Here is a 20,964-nt window from a genome sequence, read left to right as displayed (position 1 = left end):
CTCTAGGTTCGAGGTGAATGGGACAGTCACAATTGATTTATCCAATCCAAGTACATTCACAAAGAGATCTTGGCTATGTGATGCTGAATGGATTTTGTCACCCTCAGGAACCTTTTTCTAAAAGATAACTTCAATTTCTAAAGAAAATTCAAACACCACAATAGTGTTGCACTGATAGATAAATGAGACATGTTTCTGCAAACTTCGTTTGTGAATCACGGGTTTTATTCATACTTAACCCTCACTTTTTGATTGAGCATTTGCAAAAAAATACTTTAAAATTAAAATGTGTTAAATTGCAGTGTGCCTTCTTAAGAGAACCCTATACTGTGATGTATTCTTGAATCATCTGCATTACTTTTTTTCATAGACCTATAGTGCAGAATAATATCTATCAAATAGATGCAATCTGTAATTCATCAGTGCTTTTGAAGTTAAACAAATAGGACTGGATGCCAACAAGCAGTGCCACACATTATTGGTTTACATTTAATATAGTTATGACAATCAATGTCATTATAGAATCCGTAGCTTTAAGATGTCGAACAAATTTGTCTGCGGTTTTCAATAGTTTTATGTGATGCAGACAAGTTAGATGATCGTGTCAATATCCCAAGGAACTACGATGATCCTGTATAATTCTGCAGTGCCCGTTTCACATCAGTGCCATTACAATAACTGTATTCTTTCCAACCTTAACCTGGGGTCTCATTTATGTATGTGACGCATACGAACATTTTGGAGACAATGAGAATTGGTGACGCAGATGGTGAGGTGGTGAACTGAAGTCAGACAGAAGAAAGTAAATGTGGGAATAACGATTACTTGTAATATGTTTCTAGTATTCATGCCTCACACATTTCTTTACTACATATCATCCATGTTATCATGAAGATTAAATTCAGCAGTGTTATTTGTGTTTGTACTGAGTGATAACTGTTCCATAAACACCTTGTAAAATTCAACTCAAATCGTAAATCAAAACTTACTATTTAAACAACACTGTCTTACCGTCACATTGTCCGCTACGGAGCGCAGGAGGAGGAGATGGCCCAACTCCGTGGAATACATGATAGCATCAAATTCTGCACAGTTTAAATAACTAAATATATGTCTGTTAATACTGTGCGTATATCATCATATGCCCCCCCCCCCCCCCACGTGCGTAATGCTGCATGATGGCCCTGCTTGCCACTGCATGAGGACTAACCCCCGATTGAAGAATCAGGAGAGAGAGACTTCAGGGACCATGACGACGACTGGCTAAATGGCGATTTAAATTACCTAAAGCTGTACTCTTGGATTTATGTGCTGAACTGGGTCCAGTGGAAAGGGCAACGCACCGGAACTATGCCATCCAGGTCCAAGTACAGATCATCTTATCTCTGGGGGCCACCGGCGGTTTCCAAAGGGAAATGGCAGACAGGTAAGTGTTTTATATAAATATTATATATAATCTTCAACTTTATCGCTAAGGCTTGTTTGTTTATACTATATATTTCTGTTCACATCTTATCATATTGGTCTGGTATATCACAGCCATCCAGAGTGCCGTAATGCCTGTATAAAGCTAATCTATAGATCAGGTTTACCTACACTGTGCGAGAACAGGTCAAAATTGTAATTCAATTTGCAGCAATTCCCAATTCTGACAAGTGTTTTGCTTCTTCCCCGCCAGTCATCATGATACGGCGTAACTAAAGAGCAACTGCCAGGGTCAGTAACACTCTGATCAGCATTCAGGCGCCTTGCATTGACTATTTATGGTTACAAATGGGCGTGTACGGGGCGGGGTAAGAGGTTGATTCAAGTGCGCACACCTGATGGTGATTTGTGATTTATAAAGGGAACATTGCTTACAGATGTGCGTACGCACGGTTTTCTAAATCTGTTATTTTTTTGGCGTATGTTGTTTTTGGCTTTTAGGCACACACACACTTTTAGTAAGGATCCTACGCAGTGTTTTATAGATGAGACCCCAGGTTTTTGCCACTTAGCTGAAGGCCTACTACATTTTTTACACATGTATTGACTGTGTACTGTAGAAAGGTATAATTTACGAAAACCTATGGATTGCATGTTAAAGATTAATGTCATTGAACACAATACAGGGTTTTACAGAGCACATCCTTTACATTCAGGTTGGGATGAAACATAACATTAGCAGAACACAGTCAAATGGCATTTTTCCATTTTATAAAAATGATTTGGCAAGGAAGTTAAAGCTGAAATGTTGAATTGTGGGATAACACGTGGAAATGAAATGATTATGTGAAATGAGTATTCTTCTGTATGCTGATGACATAGGTTCACTGTCACCCTCTGAAGATAATATGCAGTGGAATCTCCTATATTTATGATTGGTGTAATAAATGGAGATTGGTTATCAATGCAAAAATATAAATAAATTATTATAAATTAATATAATAATTCACATAATTCGCATCTATGAGTTTAAAATTGGGTCACACAAGCTGAACTTTGCAGACTCATAACTATCTAGGTTTCTATATTGATGAACATAGGAATTTTAGAGAAAGTAGAAAGAATCTTTTCCAAATCCCAGTAAGAAAAGGTTGATTTTCCTGGTTGAATTTGAGGGAGGCTTTAAAATACAAAAGGCCATGATGAGTTAACGACATATTCTGGAAACAGGTCATGGTAGAGTAACTAAATGAGCAGATGACAGTCTCAAATGAAGAAAAGATATCTGGACTCAGAGCAGGTAAAACACTCCTCACATTAAAATGCATGAGACCACCTCTTGAATCAAAATTAGGAGATTTAAGAGCTCAGTGATTGAAAGGAAGATATCTGATGAGTGCGAGTAGTCCTTCAGAGACAAAGTTTAATGTAGAGTTCTGGGGACTAATGACCCTTTGACCAGAGATCTTAAATAAATAAGGTTCTGAACATTTCACAACCGGAATAAGAAACGTGGGTTCTGGCCTTGGACAGAGGTGTGATAGAGCTTCAAGGGAGAGTTGGGGATGTGAAGTTTTTGGAGGTTGTCCCATACGGACTAAAAGTTAGAATATTCTAAGCTTGGTTGCATTTATTTTGACCATTCTTGATCAGTCCAAGTTGTGTAAGTCTTACAGTGCACTCCTGACCTTATGCGGGCGACCATGTTGTCGTTTCATTCCCACTTTTGAATCTTCCGGTGGCTAAGGCTAGGTAAACTGTAGTAAACTCTAGTTTAAGTCCTGGGCGGTTCACACAGCATGCTGTGGGTTACATGTCTTAAGTTGGGAACGCACACCCTTATTTATGAGGAGGTAACTACCACATCCACCACTTCTACAGAATCAGATTAAAAAGACCATTCTTAATGCAAAGTTACGTAACTCAATTAGTTTACTTTGTGCTGCAACAGTACATTAGATGGTGTTTCTATGGTAAAAAATACAACCACTGGTGCTTAACTAAGCGTAATGCAGGTTATTAATTTATTAACATTACTCGCAGCTGATTTGTGATGTGTTGGTGTGGAAGCAGACGTTTGTTATAAAATACAACCAGTTATGTAATATTTCCAATAATATTTGTTCACAATAATAACCCCATGTCACTGAAATTAGTCACTACTGCGTTAGATTTACAGTTTTAGTACATTTCAGACATCCACACTGACAATCACTTTTGTTATATCATATTATTAACACATAATAGAACACAGATACCAACAAGTTCTGACAGATTCCGCTGATCCCAGAGCAGTGTGGGTAAATTGATCTGCTATACATAAATAGCAATTGATTTTGTCAGACCGCTGTAGGAGAAAGTCTTTCATTTTGTTCTACACAACGCCACACATTTCCACATTCGGTGTAGAGAGGAAGTTAAGACACAAAATAACAGAGGTCAATACCCACACACTGGGCCGTGCCTTTAAAATTCATTCTATGAACAGGGTTTAATATAGCAGAAAAAGACACAAACAAATATTCAGGTTCTTCACTGATTTTCTTTAATTATGCACTAATATTTATCATATTGTATGTTTTGTGTAAAGCATTTTGAGATTTTTGTTTTTAATCCGTGAAAAGCGCTGTAAAAAGGCATTTTACTCATTGTTTCAGAAGCAGCTGTGTGCCATGTGGAAGTTCATGGAGCCTGATTTTAACTGTATCCAGTGTGAGGGATGAGCTGAGAGACGAGTGCCATGCTATCCAACATCTGGAGGGCAGACCACGGGGAAGAGCAAACACCCTTTACCTCCAACCTCAAAGAGCACACACATATCTCGGAGCTGCTTAGACCTGGAATTGCAATTCCTGTTATTACATCTTGCGTCTTCCTTTTATAGGTCTGGCCGTCTTTTCTTAATGTGTACTTAATAAGTTAACTAAGATCTGAGATCAATGAATGTGACAGCGATGCTAACAAAGTCTAATAGGGCGAGAAACACTATTGTAAGCATCCATCAATAACTCTTTATTTTATGTGTATTCTAAATAAATAAACTTAATTTGGTACTGTTATTGGGAAAATAGGACTTTCCTAAAGACAAAATCAAAACTTAAGTAAATTTGTATTGATTGATTATTGAAAATTGTATTCCCATATTTGCTTCAGTATGTTTGCTTGCAGATGAAAATGTTGCTGTGATTCCAACACTTAACTTTGGTGGTTTTCTATATTTGCTTCTTTTGCCATGAAATCCCATTTTCAGACTCAAACCAACAGTGAATGTGCCCACTAACAGAATACATAATATTTGTCAGGTGAAGATTTCTGTTTTCAGCAGTGAAGTCAGAAAGTATGGAGAGACACACTAACACATTGTTGGTTTAATTTTTTTCTGAGATTTTTTGACCATAGGAAAATATGTATAACACCAGCGTTATCCTTGGGCAACGTATACAACTTATTTCTATTTAATCTTGGCTACCAATGATGTCAGGGTCATCTCTGCCATCAGTGACACATTTTCTTTGTTCTGTGCATATAGGAAGAGCGTGGACAGCATCCATGCACTGCACATACCCCGAAAACAAAATTCTTCCTCTCTCACATAACCGTGTCACACTTAGTCCTAAGCAATTGAAGAATTTCTAAATGTGTGTCATGGCTGCCAGGAAGGGTTTCACCACCATCAAAGCTGATGCATGCTGGTATCCTCTTTCTTACTCTTCACACAGTCTGCTGCAAACAGACTCAGCTTCTATGTCCCCTTCTTTAGTATGAACTCACCCTCCTCAGGGTCTGTCTGTTGAAGTTGATTTTGCTGCAGATACATGATAACTGGATTATAGTTCCATTACATTGGATTGCACTCAGAAAGCTACGCATGTTTTGCAATGGTTAGATATGAATGTTTAGATCGGCAATTCCAGAAATTGTAAGCAAACTGAAAAACAGAGAGGGATACCTAAATACATGTTTTGACTGTATGCATGTTTTGGCATATCATTTACACAGCATAGTCAATACTGAGCTTGACATCGATCAAAGCACTTGTGGTAACAGCAAGGCCCTGTATTTTGACGACGGGAAACAAAGGAGGAACATATTCTACGTCTGCAAAATCCCTTCTATAAATGATCTAGATTCCATGGCATGATTATGTGATTATATGGAAGTTAGGTTTCATTTACAGTGGCGTATGAACAAATAACTCAACCATGGCTGTATGTGTAGCTCCTGCTCCTTACCTGGCTCAGTATAATTAAAGAGGATCATCGAAGCTTGTAATACAATAATGATAACTGATTGTATTGCTGCTATCCAGTTGTGATACATGAGCAGCTCTAATGCGACACCTTGATGATCAGTTAGAGGAGCAGTGGAGCACTGTGCAGATCATCCTGCATTGTCCAAAGGGACTTGGCATGATAGAGAGTGTAATAGCTCCAACCAGCTTCTCCGCCCCGAAGAGGTGAGGGGAGAAGACACTAAATAATGTTTCCTTCCTCCTTACCTCTCCGGTTCATTTAGAAGCAGAGACTAATTTTACTCAGCCTCTCCGGGTCTTTCAGCTTTTCTTTTCTCATTTCGCTGCTTGCTAGTGGAATTGCACAGAGCTCCATCTGTTTAAGGTAACACACACATCAATAAATCTTAGCTTGACATCTACTAAGGCTTTCTCAAGACAACAGTGGAGCCTCATTGGGGCACACCTGCCCTTGGAAGTGCTTACGAAGATTTAAACTTGGCGATGGTGTATGTGCATGAACATGTGCTGATATGGGAGTACACGAGTGTTCAATGTGTGGGTGGGAATTGCATCTCCATGCTCAAGCTGTTACAATGGGTATTTTGTGCAGAGCAAGCCTTCATCACCCAAAACAACTGTTTCTAGGCCATTGACGAACACATTCAGTGATGCATGATTTTAATATCATTGTCCCTGTGTGGAAGGACTAAAGAGCAGTGTGTGTTCCCATTATTAGGTCTTCTATGAATCTGAGAGTATTGTTTGCCCTTTCCCCCTGCTAGGATCATTATGCATATTCTTTAGCAATGTCGAGCTCTGCTGTCTGCATGATGGATTCCTCCCAGATTACTTTATTCTTCTGTTTCCAAGACTTCATTTCTAGAACTAATTCTCATTACTATTACAACTTGTTCTGTAAATTATTATTAGCAATATTGCTAGCAATTGCTGTAAATTTACAGCCAATTTGCAACACTAAAATACTGTTTTCATGTTAAACAGTTTAGTACTGTAGTTAGCAATGCATTGTGGGCTTCTTAACTTGGAGAAACAGGACATCGGCCCTAAAAAGTATGCCGATGTTATATAAATTTCAGGACATTACAGTATTTTTTGGAAACTGAGTGTTGACTGGGGAAATTGGAGTACTGTCAGAAGTTTGACAAATAGTCTTTTAAATTGAGGCTAATGTAGCTCAGCGTAATTTTTCAAGAATGGCCTAACTTTTAATTGGTGAACTGCTAATCAGCTGTTATCTTAATAACTCTAATTCTCTAATAATAATAATTCTTTCAGGAAGACCTTATTTAATCAGTCCTCTCTTCCTAAATAGAATCAGCTGGCTTTCCCCTTCCTGCTTAACCAATCAGAATTGTACATAAATAACAAGAGCCAATCACAGAGTCACAACCCTGCTTTTAAAAATCTGTTTCTCCCTGTGCTATTCAGCTGTTGTTGCAGGCAAGAGTGCATCCCTCCATCCCCACCTTCCACCTCCAGTCATCTACTCCAGCTGACCGAGTCCGGTGCCACCTTCAGTCTGGTCTTCCGGCTCCTTCATCACCACCGCCGGTGTCTAGATTCCATCGGGGGGTCTGATGGTTCTCTACCCCTATAAAGATATACAAAATATTTGAATAGCATGGAGTCTAATTGCCAAAGACTTTGTACATTTTATTGAGCTTCATAATAAACCTCATTTGCATATCTGCAAACATGACTCTCCTGATTGAACTGCTTTTCTTTTAAAAAAAAAAATAATAATTTGCCATCATTTGGATAGGATATTTCCCAGAAGAGGATGCACAATTTAGATGACTTGTGCTACACACCATCAAGTGTTCTTCATCAACATCCATCGGGTCTCACATCTGAAAAAATTAAATAGAAATTAAAATATTATTATATTGCCAAGAATGTTTGATAATCAGAGATGGGAAGTAACGAAGTACAAATACTTAGTTACTGTACTCAAGTAGAATTTTCTGATATTTTTACTTTACTTTACTATTTATTTTTGTGGCGACTTTTTACTTCTACTCCTTACATTTTAACACAAATATCGGTACTTTCTACTCCTTACATTTTACAAAATTGGCTCGTTACTTTAGTTTTTACAAGAGGTTGTTATGTCGGAAAATAGCGCGGACACGCGCCACACACTGCGAGCGGGTGCGCGCGCCACACGGAGAAAAAAGTGAGAGAAATGAAAAGGAGACAAGCTGTCCGGAGGATAACCAGCTGAGATTGTGTGTGAGAGTCTTTGAGAACTGTAAGTCGTCTAACTCATGTTTTCAGTTCACTTAAGCCTGTCAATGGTCTGTAGTTCTTCACATTTAGAGTAAGTTAGCTAGTGGTTTTGGTGTGGTCTTCACCTGTTAGCTAGGTTTATTTTACCCAACTTTAGATACTGTAATTCAATTGACAAGTGGATGGAAACTTAGCTAGAGAGAAGTCGTCTCCGTCTGTTTTAACAGACACACCTGGGGCCAAGTTGGAAACCAGAATCAGCTTTAATCCAGTCCTAATCTAGTTCTCAACTTTCACATCATTTCACTGGAGTTATCCTTATTAATGTTTACGTCATCAATACCATATTCAATCTAAATGGATGGGAACATATCTACTGTAGGGGAGAGCCGGGACGATTGAAACGCGGGACGGATGAAACATTCCAGTTTTCTCCGAGTGCAGTGATGATAGACAGACTTCCTTAGGTCTGAACATAGAGCATGTTAACCTCCTTCTATCAGCTAAATATCTTCCTGTTATTTCCTTTTATCGCGGAGTTACAGCCGATAAACGCGTTTTGATGGTCAAAAGTAAACTTCATTAGCGGTCACATTTTTTTGATTAGTAATGAGGGTTTTTCATTTAAAGGTTTGACTACAGGCTTATTCGGTAGACCAGTTAGTGTTCTCCACAATCCCAGACTTTCATATTTCATGCTTGTTTACATGAGAAGCAAAACAGGCTGTAATGTCATATGTCCGTGTCGGGACAGATGAAACAGCTGTTTCAACTGTCCCCGACCTGGCTGGAACTCCATGGATTTTAAGTAAATGCACAAATATCTGTGTTCATACAATTATTTATGGAGGTGAGACATAGAAAAGCAGTTTTAAAAAGATGAAAATATATTTGAGCCCACCAGGTAGGGGGGGTCGAGTTTTCCCATGTTATCCTATGGAGACTGACGGGTTGGGGGGCGTTATTTGGATGTCCAGTGGTCTAACCCATTTAAAAACCTACTGAAATGACATTTTCTACAATAGAAACATGATATAAATAGAAAAACTTACTGTTCTAGCTATAAAAACAGCCCAGTCATCCACAGTGCATGATATTTCAATAACCGCTTCTACGCGCTTCAGGATGACGGCAATTAGTTATTAACAGACATTCACAAAGACGCATAGTCCTGCACCAATCTATCTATAAAAACACCTTTTGGAAGTACCATCCATGATATACAGTAAAATATTAAAGTTGTTGGAAGGTTATATGGCTTAAACTGTATGTTTCATTCGTCCCCGCATGCTGTTTCATTCGTCCCGTCCAGGAGGGACGGATGAAACATTACGCACGTCCCACTTTCGCTGCAATAACTCCTAAACGGTTTTGTCCAAAGCTAAAAATACAACTGTATTAGACAGGTGACAAGTGTAGGTTGCTAGTGACAAAATATCAGCTTTCAGTGTGATAAGACCGCTTTGTTAATTATGTTTAATTAAAAAGTGTTTCAACTGTCCCGGCTCTCCCCTACGTTGCATTTGATGCACGACTAAGACAACTCAACAGATTCAGCATTCTGCATTAATTCACAGCAAATCATTGAGGCTTGATGGCGCTAACGTTAGCACATAGTAGCATGGATTGCGCTAACGTTAGCACTTAGTAGCATGGATTGCGCTAACGTTAACATATAGTAGCATGGATTGCGCTAACGTTAGCACATAGTAGCATGGATTGCGCTAACGTTAGCACATAGTAGCATGGAGGGCGACATGATTGAAAATGAAGAAAACAGCAAGACATTCCCATCATCCTCAACCTGATCTGAAAGAAATGTTTGAGACAGTAGGCATCAAGAAGGACTCCTGGCCAATGTGCTGGGGAACTTCTTCATTAATGTCTGTTTAGTCATTCATATTTTAATCCTTTATTTTATTTCCAGAAGCCGTATTTGAGCACACACATAAATGTAGATTCATTTTTATGTTTGGGGGAAAGATTAAAAATAAAAACTGCATCTGTAAATTCTCACAGAATCACAGAATCTTATTAACCTGGAGTCCAAGTTTTTGTCATAATAATCATATATGTTATGTTTTAGGCCTATTGGCAGACAGCCATTTAAAATGTAGCCATTGCCATATAAACACTGTGTCCTCCATGTCCACTGATGTCCCTCAGCTTCTCTCTAGTAACTAGGGATGAGCCGAGTACTCGGCTGAAACGAGTATCCGGTACGGATAAAGCACTTTTGCCGAGTACAAGTATTATCCGAGTAATGCGAGTCAATATCTGTACTCGGATTCAATGAAATTCTCCATTGACTGTGTCTCCGTTCTGTGATAGGCTAGTCACAGTGCCAGTCACAACGCCTCTCCTTCACACTATTCTGTGATAGGCTAGTCCCAGCGCCCCTCCCCTACACTATTCAGTGATTGGCTAGTCCCAGCGCCCCTCCCTACACAGACAGACTCCCGTTGCTGTGTGCCTCTCACTCGCACACGCGGAGAAGTGAACAGCTCTCTCCCCTCCTGGTCCGCGGGGATTTTTCTGTTAACATTTAGGGTTTCTTCAGCTTCAGGTTTGTTTCATACTTCAGTTTGAACTAGTACCTAGTAACCAGGAGACTTCTGGTAACCGTGGAGTTTGTTCAGACATAGTGCTTGGTAGAATGCTACTCGTGTTGCATCTCTGCCGTCTGAGTTTTTTTTTTTTTTTAAACTGCCTGCTGGTTCTAACCAGTTTTTTGAATGTCTGAAACTTTCTTGCTGTGTTTTATAAAAAAAATAAAAGGGAGTTGCGGTATAAATGAATAATATTACAAATTAAGATACACAAACACATTCCAACGCCCCCGCCCCCCTCTCTCTCTCTTTGTTTCTCTCTCTCTCTATATATCTCTTACTCACTCACAGGCACAGACACTCACACTCCAAAAAATTGATCACACTGATCATAGAAAAATTAAAAGTTAAAAAAATAAAGTTATATTATTGAGTATGAAAACTCTTGTTCATTACATTTTACTTAATAATTGCAACCACATTGCTGTATTTATTGTTGCAAAACTTGTTATATACTGTAGGCCTATATAGTTTGTTACCATGACAACACCATTGATCTGAAGCTTGATGCTGTCATGTAAATAGTTTTCTAATCAGCAATAAATATAACAATTTCTGATAAACTCATATCAATTGCATGCTTAAATAACATACTGGTTAAAGCCCCGCACATTTCAAGACAACCAGACCCACTTCCGGGTTAAACCTGACCACTTCCGGTTTAGGCCCCGCCCACTCCGAGTACGGATCCGGATACAGATAATTCATGTGGTAAACAGATACAGATACATATAATGCTGTACTCGCTCATCCCTACTAGTAACATTTGTGTGCTCCAGGTAGCTTTCGCAAGGCTACTTTTACTTTTATACTTTAAGTAAATTTCCAAGCCTCTACTTTGTTACTTTTACTTGAGTAAAGAAGTTTAAGCAGTAGGCCTACTTCCACTTTTACCAGAGTATTTTTTAACACAAGTATCTGTACTTCTACTTAAGTACGGAAAGTGAGTACTTTTGCCATCTCTGTTGATAATAAACTGAGCTTGTCTTTCTAGAGACTTGAACATGTCATTTATCAGTGAGGCTTAGCTTTGAATAGCCAAAAGAATATTACTTCTGGGTTTGTTTTATAAATATATTTGAAGAGCTCAGTACTATGACTTGCCTTATTTGATGGCTTTGAATAGTGCAAAAGTGGTTTACATCAGTTTTGAGGAAGTATAGGATCACATTGAACATTGTGAGAAGGCTGATCTTTTCTTCTTTATACTTGATAAAAAAAAACATGCACAGCCTTGAGGCAGCTGGTTATGATTACACTAGGTGTAGGTGATTTTTTATTTTTTTATTTTTATCAAGACAAACTGTCTGAATTGTACCAAAATCAAATATGCTGGCACTGTAGTCTGACAAGTTAGAATGTGTATCTGATAGGTCTGGCTTATATACTAATTACAATGTAAACAAGCCGGTATCTCAGACAAATTATTAACTACTATTTAAGTTACAGGTAACTGAAAGTGGGCACACCTGTACAGTGGCTAATAAGCACAAGAAAACAATGTATAATTAGGGCAAATATATGGTTAGTCAAAGTTCAGCCAGGACATTGGGCTGTAAGCTGTGATGGATATTTTAATTTTACCCTTCACCTACATTCTCTTTTCCGTATAAGTTTGGCTAACCTAGGTTTTTTTTACAGCTCGTATGATTGGACACAGCATTAGACTTCCTGTTAGCAACGACACCACATTCCAAGATTTCTGTAGTCACAATGGTGAGCACAATGTTCTTCAACTGACAGAACAAAAGAACAGAGCTCAACAAATGAATAAATAAAATAAAACAAATAAAAATGTTACAAACGGTAGCACACTCAAAATCCAGTGCTCGGAAGTAAGTCAGGATTCATCAGGTAAACAAATAGGCGGTAAAAATAATGGCAATAGCATCACTGACGTCAGCCATTAGTGTGTGGACTGCCGTTTTGAAGCAAGCTGTTTCCTTTTTGGTAGTCACCATCTTGACATTTTGGAGCCCGAATTGAACATGTTTGAACAACAGGGTGGAACTGGGAGGATGATGTGGCCAAGTCAGTGTTGTGTATGGTTGCAATGGCACTGCGTTAAGCTAAAGGCTAAATGTGTAACCCTTCTGAAGCAAATCATCCAGCGTAGATTTACCAACTGGTAAACACGGACCTTCTGGTCCTCGCTCAATTTATCTGCATGTACGGCAGTTGCTAGCTAACGCTAGCGCAACCTAGCTAGCCTTGGTTGACAAAGTGCTAAAGAACGCTGAACAAGACATTTTCATGCAACCAAAATGATTACGTAAAAACACACACTGAGAGGGTCAAAGTTTAGGATGAAAACACAGAGAAACATCCCAAAACAAGATGAGGTCTATTTTAATGTCCACAGTGCCATGGTTAGCATTGCTAAGCCTCTGTCCTGATTCACAGGTCCTATAGCATCCCCTGTGTTGTCCTTGATTTTAATAAATAAATAAATCAGACCATGATTTACTAAACTAATTTATGCTGTATTGAAGAAGAATTTAAACTAGCAATTGAGACATCTATTAATAATGAAAATGTCAAGTCAGAAGTAGGCTCATTTTGTCATTGACTTCTATAGAAACAGGCTTCTTTTTGGAGCCAGTGGTGTTGCCCCCTACTGGAAGTTAGACAGAATGCAGCTTCAAGGCACTTCACATTGGCTTTACTTTTCAGGCCCGGGGGTGCCACTTGGGTAGACATCATGCACATGTAATTGCATAGTTAGAAGTGTAGTTATCACCGGCTTGAGAGATTTTCCATGAAATGTGCAGATACCAGAAAGTCACTACTCACAAGACAGTAAACTGCTAGCTTTGAGCAGCAGAGAGCTAAGACACTTTTACCTTGAGATGACTGATCATTTGTCATGCAGATTATGTGGTGCCATTGTTTATTGTTCATTGGGTTTTACAGTGTTTGTGTTAATTTGCATTCTGGATCACTAATTCAATACAAAGTTAGGTGTACTGGAGGGGAGCCATGTGATGTAAAAGGAAATTAAATTGAATTTTATAACGTAATGAAATCCAGAGTTTGCTCTTGTATTTGTTTGCCACTATGTGTGGATTGCTTTGCAATTTCAAATTGTTCGGACGGTACAGGTTCTTTTGTTCAACAATCGCAGTGAAAATTGTTGAAGTTGATATTCACCCGTTCATCTCAGTGTCAGTAGTAGTAGTAGTAGTAGAAGTAGTAATAGTAGGGGCCATTGAAGACGTACATTTTAAAATCTTACACACAATTAATGTGGTTTGTTGGTTCCTAAAGCAAACAGCCCACCAGGCTCATTAAGGTCTGGAGAAATTACCTTTACTTGAAGAGTAGCTTACTTGTGCAATTCCAAACCCTAACAGGAAACCTGACCCAAACAAGAAGTGAATTGTTCAATCTGACCCACACCAAAGTTGTTTGAGCATCCAAAAACCAATGAGCTCATCTTATGAATTGCTGCAGTTTTGATGTTGTGTGCACATTTTATTTTATAATTTTTAGCTACTCAACTATTTATAAATCTATGCATTGCCATGAAAGATTGCACCAACGTCCATGTTTACCAATACAACAAATGAAGGCAACTGACTTTGGTGGAAGATAAAAGAAAAACTCTCTGATAACTCTGCAGTTGTTGGGTACATAAGGGATGGACAGGAGGGAGAGTCCAGAGCGCCGGTGGATGACTTTGAAGAGTGGACTAGAAAGAATCACCTGTTCCTGAACGTGGATAAGACCAGATGGATGAGACCAGAGAGATGTGTTATTTAGCAAATGTTAGCATGCTAACTTCTAACTCACCATGACCAAACCCAATTAGCTATAGTTCAGTTTTAAGTTTAGGGCACATTTGTTATCTGCAGCTGTGTAAGCAGCTGACTTCTATGTACCAACTGTGTGCTAATTCAAAGAATCATGCCACTGTAAAGGTAAACCACATATCTCCAACTTAACATTTATACAAACCCTGAGAAATGCACAGTCTTGACTTTAATAAAAAAGACAGGAGGCTGAGGAAGAATCTGAATATCTGCCACCGCTAATGTTGGCTGCCTTTTCTAGTCATGTCCTATATGGAAATGTGTTCCTGAAAGGGAAAGACTTCTTTCTATTTGAGATCAGGTTACCCCAAAGAATATGAATGTTAAATGGGGTATGGGACACATTATATCTATATCATCTCTAATAAGTTAAGGCCTATTTAGAGATCTGTTTGAATAAGGCACTTCTTCATATTTCAGAAAGGACAATATCCAAGCGTTAATTAAGTCCTCTCTCTTTTTAAACTACTATTTCAGAGCTGGCTCACTAATAGTAATGACACCGGGAGAGTATAATAGACTTTTAAGTGGTCTGGACATTCAGACTGAACTGGACCTCGGCTTTAATTTTACAGTATGACATTGCTGAGATGTGTTAGAAGTGAGGAGAGATTTGCACAGCTTAATGACCCTCTATAAATAGAAGAATTACCTTGCAGACACCAAACAAATCACTACTGCATCCATACGCTTACTATATCTAAGCTCTCCCTGTGGACAAGTGAATAATGATTATGAAAATTGGCCTATTTGTCTTAATATGGGCATTTCTTATAAGGTTCACAGGACTACAAATATACTGGTTAACATACTGGTTAACAGAATCCCCAGAGGCTCTCAGGTAAAATCTGCACTGCAGAGTTTATACAGAAGCACATTTTTTATTAAGATCAAGAGGAACGTGACATTCACATTAAATAGAAGGAGAGCTGAGAGCTACGTGTGTGTGCCAGGTGCACTCCCTATTACATTTCTGGATATACTGATACATTTAAGTTTCACAACACAATTTATTTAACTGCCGACTAATCCTTGTCACCATGAATACCATCATTTTGTTACTTTTTACACAACTAGTCGAGGGAAAATCACCAACTTGTAAAGAGGCCGATGCCAGCGGCGTTATGAGATGATCTCTCTTCAAAAGAAAGATGTTGATGGGGACGAGACGGAGCACTGGCCATTGCACGCAGAAGCCTGCTGAGCGAGCTGGATAGAAAGGAAATAAGCCATCAACTTTCACTAGCAGGTTGTCTGTGTGCTGAACACTCCCCAGAACCACCTCCTCCCACTCCCTCTCTCTGAGCACACTGTATGTCCAGACCCCATCTGGTGCCCGACGGCTGATTCTTCACATCCTGCTGCATTGTCTCCCTTTGGCCAATGAAACAAACAGTATTTTCCCACAGGAGCGCTTTCCCTGCTTGGATCAAAACCAACCCAAATGGAAATAAAATGGAACAAAACAATGCATCCGGCAGTATCTCTCCAACACATACCATCTCTGCATCTAAAGCATCAATAGCCTGCACACATTGTGATTTGGAGTGGAAACTAAACCATTTCAGCTTTAATGTCCCTGCTGAGGTTTGGTTATGGTTGCCAGCTAATGCATAGTTTATGACCTAAAGGGGAAAGAGTCCAGCCTATGGGGATGGGAGGATCGTCTGCCATGGCGTGGGTCACCTTAAATCCTCAGGTCAACGTGTTTATTTCCCCCAAGGTGCCTATCATGATTTTACACACTCCTATCTCGTGAGGTTATAACACTACATGACAATGGTGGGATTATGCAGAGACAGAGCTCCTATAACTGACTGCGCAGAAAATATGCTAATTTTCAGTTTTAAAGTCACACTTGCAATGTGTTTTTGGAGTGAGATACATGTATGTTTACTTGTTTAGTTAGAAAAATAAAATTCCTCTGAGGCATTTCTTTGTTACACATTCATCTGAAGCTTGTTCTTAGTGGTTTGGACTTTGTAGATCTATGCTGGATAAAAAAAAAGTCTTATTTCTTTGGGCAATGAATCTATAATTATGATTCTATAAATCAAGGTACTGTACGTAATGTAGATTTAAGCTAGTGTTATTCTGCGTATTTAGCATGAAAGCTAACAGTGTAACCCAGCCTGGAACTTTTAAAAGATTTGCACAATAATTCCGGAACGATACATTCAAAGCAGAACAGTTATCTGTTAGTATGAAAAGGTATGTATTTCTGTTAGCACCAGCCATCTTGACTCCAGAATGCAGTGGATTGACCAATCAGAGGCTGTCTTCCTGAATGTGTCATAGATGAATCTACAAATGCACTGCGTGGTGATGGCTATGTCATGCGACCCAGCCCCATTACTGATGTAGATCCTCATATCATGTCACATCTGCAGCCTTTCCTTTTATACAGTAACACCTGAAATGTTTTACTTTTCTGCTACATACACTAAACGTGGAACAGTTGAGCCAAAATAATGATATAACAGAGGCAATGTAATAAATAATGTGTAATTCTCATTTGAGCCTTTAAGAAGTATTGTAAGCTGGCACCCAGGGCACATTGGGCATTGATGGATAGGTTTTATTGGGTTTTTACATATTTATCTGACTGATTGACAGGAAATGGACAGGAATTGATGTAAGGAGAAAGCCAGTTTACTCAGCCAATAAATAACACTAACCTGATACAAGTGTCCCAAAGTTATTGATGACTACTAACAATTTTACTTGTACTTGAGTAAAATAGTCTATTACTCTTTCCTTAACTTGCCTTTACTCTTTCTTTTACGTACATCTTCATGGTGTGCGCATGATGAATAGATTCTGTATTCAAACACAAACACACACACACGCACACACACACACACACACACACACACACAAACACACACACACACTCATATTGTCATCATGTTTTTTCATTCGAGATTTCATTGCTCTCCACACATAAACCTATTAATGGTTTTGTTGAAACAAAATCCTATCCCTAACCTCAGAAGACTGTGTATCTTTGAATGTCAGTCATCCTCAATCTTGAGTTGTACAGATTTGTGTTCTGTGTGTTCACATAGTTTATGTATTTATATAAACATTTCACAATATGAAAACAGCTTTCTCTCTCTAATGTTTTCTGTATCAGTAGTGCACTCTTTCACCTTATTTCTGACAGTTCCCAGCTACTTGACTCCCCACATCGTCAGTGCAATGAGGTCACACACTTCCCTGGGTGCTTGCCAGCCAAACGTGGCAGGGCTCCCCAGTCAAAGTGAGGTTGCATCACAGGGGGAGGGCGTGGGAAGGGCGTGGGAAGGAGGCCCCCGGTATTCTGCACTGACACTGAATTATTGAGTGGGCCTGACTGTAGCTTCTTGCTCCACAATCACCACTCTACCAGCAAGGGCCCATATGCACACTTCACAGTTTCAGGGAAATTAAGCTAAAAACATTAAAGTCTCTTCAAAGGCACACATGTATTGTACTGCTTTGGCGTGTTTATTACATTGGTGTGATTATAGGGGAGCAGCTTTAACCTGGGCTGGAGAGGTATGAGAAATCAAGAGAGAGAAAGAGAAAAAGGAGCAGCAACATGCCACGTTGACAACTTTCTTACCCTTCCACTCAAGGCCAGTGGGATGGATTTACTGAGTGGTTTAAAAACCTTTGAAATTAATATAATTCTAAACAAATTCAGTCTGTGAGAAGTGGCAAATAGCTTAGGGGATTAGAATGTTTTAATTTGTAAAACAAATGGCTGGAACGAGATACAGAAGCTGCATGAATTGCCTTCTCAATCCACTGCCTCACTTTGCAAATGAAAATGGCGTTACAGAAGGTTGTATGGGGTTGACTCCAAGACAAACTGAAACAAACTCTTTCATTCACAAGTTCTAAAGGTGATGAAGGGAACTTCTTAGCCTGAATAGTAAAAACCATATTAGTAAGACTGTCCCAACTACAGAAATACCTGCATTTATAGTTTGTTAAAATGCCTGAAACAAAACACTATGTGAAGGAACTTGTTTTGGTGGAACATGTGTACATTCAAAAGTAGTTTTAGTCGTCAACAGAAAACTCCGTTTGGACAGATAGTCTAGCTAGCTGTCTGGATTTACCCTGCAGAGATCTGACGAGCAGTTAACCATAGTCCTCAGAAATCCGCTGGAGGTTAGAACACCAACACAGAGACAGGAGAAGGGGACAGACATCAGGTTGAAAATGAGGGACATCTGGAGGATAGGATAGAGGGACCCCGCCCGGAAGACGCCCGGGGCCCCCGTCTGGAGCCAGGCCCAGACGGTGGGCTCGTGAGCGAGCGCCTGGTGGCCGGGTTTGCCACGGAGCCCGGTCGGGCACAGCCCGAACAAGCAACTTGGCACCTCTCCCTCCAGCCCATGGGCCCACCACCTGTGGGAGGATCCAAAGGGGTCGGGTGCGTTGCTACATGGGTGGCAGCGAAGGTCAAGGGCTTCGACGGACCAGAACCGGGCGGCAGAGGCTGGCTCTGGGGACTTGGAATGTCACCTCTCTGTGGGGGAAGGAGCCGGAACTTGTGCGGGAGGTGGAGCGCTACCAGTTAGATCTGGTGGGGCTTACCTCTACGCACAGTCTCGGTTCTGGAACCGTACTCCTGGATAGGGGTTGGACTCTGTCCTACTCCGGAGTTGCCCATGGTGTAAGGTGCCGGGCGGGTGTGGGGATACTCACAAGCCCCCGGCTGAGTGCCGCTGCGTTGGAGTTTACCCCGGTGGACGAGAGGGTTGCCTCCCTACGCCTGCGGGTGATGGGGGGGAAAACTCTGACTGTTGTTTGTGCATATGCACCAAACAAGAGTTCGGAGTATTCAGCCTTCTTGGAGACCTTGAATGGAGTCCTGTGTGTATTACCGGGTCCCCCAGGAGAAATTGTGGGAGGTGCTGCGGGAATATGCAGTTGCAGTTTGGTGGGCTTGGGATCTCATCGCTGCTTTTTGGGGATGATGTGGTCCTGATGGCATCATCGGTCTGTGACTTTCAGCACTCACTGAATAGGTTCGCAGCCGAGTGTGAAGCGGCTGGGATAAGGATCAGCACCTCTAAATCTGAGGCCATGGTTCTCAGCAGGAAACCGATGGAGTGCTTTCTTCGGGTCGGGAGTGAGTCCTTACCCCAAGTGAAGGAGTTTAAGTACCTTGGGGTCTTGTTCGCGAGTGAGGGGACCATGGAGCGTGAGATTGGTCGGAGAATCGGAGCAGCTGGTGGTCATGAAGGCTGGGTCATGACCGAAAGAACGAGATCCAGGGTAAAAGCGGACGAAATGGGTTTCCTTAGGAGGGTGGCTGGCGTCTCCCTTAGAGATAGGGTGAGAAGCACAGTCATCCGAGAGGAGCTCGGAGTAGAGCCGCTGCTCGAGTCGAAAGGAGCCAGTTGAGGTGGTTCGGGCATCTGGTAAGGATGCCTCCTGGGCGCCTCCCTAGGGAGGTGTTCCAGGCACGTCCAGTTGGTAGGAGGCCTCAGGGAAGACCCAGGACTAGGTGGAGAGATTATATCTCCAACCTGGCCTGGGAACGCCTCAGGATCCCCCAGTCGGAGCTGGTTGATGTGGCTCGGGAAAGGGAAGTTTGGGGTCCCTTACTGGAGCTGTTGCCCCCGCGACCCGATACCGGATAAGCGGATGAAGATGGATGGATCTGGCAGAATTTCGGGCGGCACAGGAGCAATATGTCGCGGACATGGACTATACTTTGTATTCACCAGGATGCTTCAAACACCCTTTTCTTGAGTCTTGAACGACTATTGTTCCTAAGCCAAGTAGTTTATGTGCCTACAACTTTCCCACATTGTGGTAGATCAGACAGCAGTCACGTGGACCAGTTTTAATGCCAATCTTTTATCAAATTTGACTATGTCTTCATAACTGCCTTTTGGAAAGCACTGACAATGGATATTGTCCTGCAAATAGAGGTTCCAGACAATGTGGGTTGATTTGGAAGTCCATGTCAAGTAACATTTGTTGTCCTTTAGCTTGAGGTACCTCTTAGCACTTGTTGCTTCCACAAGACACATGATGTTCAATGTCACCCTTGTTTGTAATCAAGATGGTGAGATGTCTCTGATGATCAACATTGCATCTTATCAGATGGGGCCAAGCAATTCAGATCTAATCAGTAGGCATTAATGTTTTTCGCTTCATCTGACAAAGAGAAAGACAAAGGAAGCCAGGAGATTCAGACAAGCTATTTTTCTTTAGTCAATCTTCCGTGGCAAAATGCAATCTCACATGAATTCACACGGAAACGTTAAGATTAATGTGACTATAGGTGTAAGAGACAGAACACTGTGGTAACGCTCACTGCTGCTGTCAAGATGCTCTTTATGGTCGCATCATTTTTATTGTATTTGTTGCTGATGATGTAAGCAGCAGAGTAGGGTCACAATATTTGAGGAAGAGCAGATCCTTGGTTCCCTGTGTGTGCCGACAGAGAGCAGTCGCCCCATGTCACCCTCTCAAGTCCTTAATCCTCACATCTTATTATTCATCCTGTCTGGGTTCAGACTATATTCCCTTTTCTCCTCAAACAGATGCAGTGAACCCAGTGATCAATTTTTCACATCTTTCTCATAGACATTATCTAACGCTACAATTTAGGTCAATGTCTTTG

At 40.5% G+C, this 20,964-nt stretch overlaps 1 long non-coding RNA gene across 1 annotated transcript; it reads left to right on the top strand.

Annotated features, from left to right (window-relative positions):
- Positions 1 to 731: 731 nt before the first annotated feature.
- Positions 732 to 17,857, top strand: LOC116706668 (uncharacterized). The gene is made up of 3 exons (XR_004336294.1): positions 732 to 834; positions 17,324 to 17,331; positions 17,848 to 17,857. It is a non-coding gene; the product is annotated as an uncharacterized LOC116706668 (long non-coding RNA).
- Positions 17,858 to 20,964: the final 3,107 nt, after the last annotated feature.

Source organism: Etheostoma spectabile, chromosome 18, assembly GCF_008692095.1.
Source record: "Etheostoma spectabile isolate EspeVRDwgs_2016 chromosome 18, UIUC_Espe_1.0, whole genome shotgun sequence".
Lineage (NCBI taxonomy): Eukaryota > Metazoa > Chordata > Actinopteri > Perciformes > Percidae > Etheostoma > Etheostoma spectabile.
Note: the sequence above shows the minus strand (reverse complement) of the source record. Positions and strands in the feature narration are given on the sequence as shown.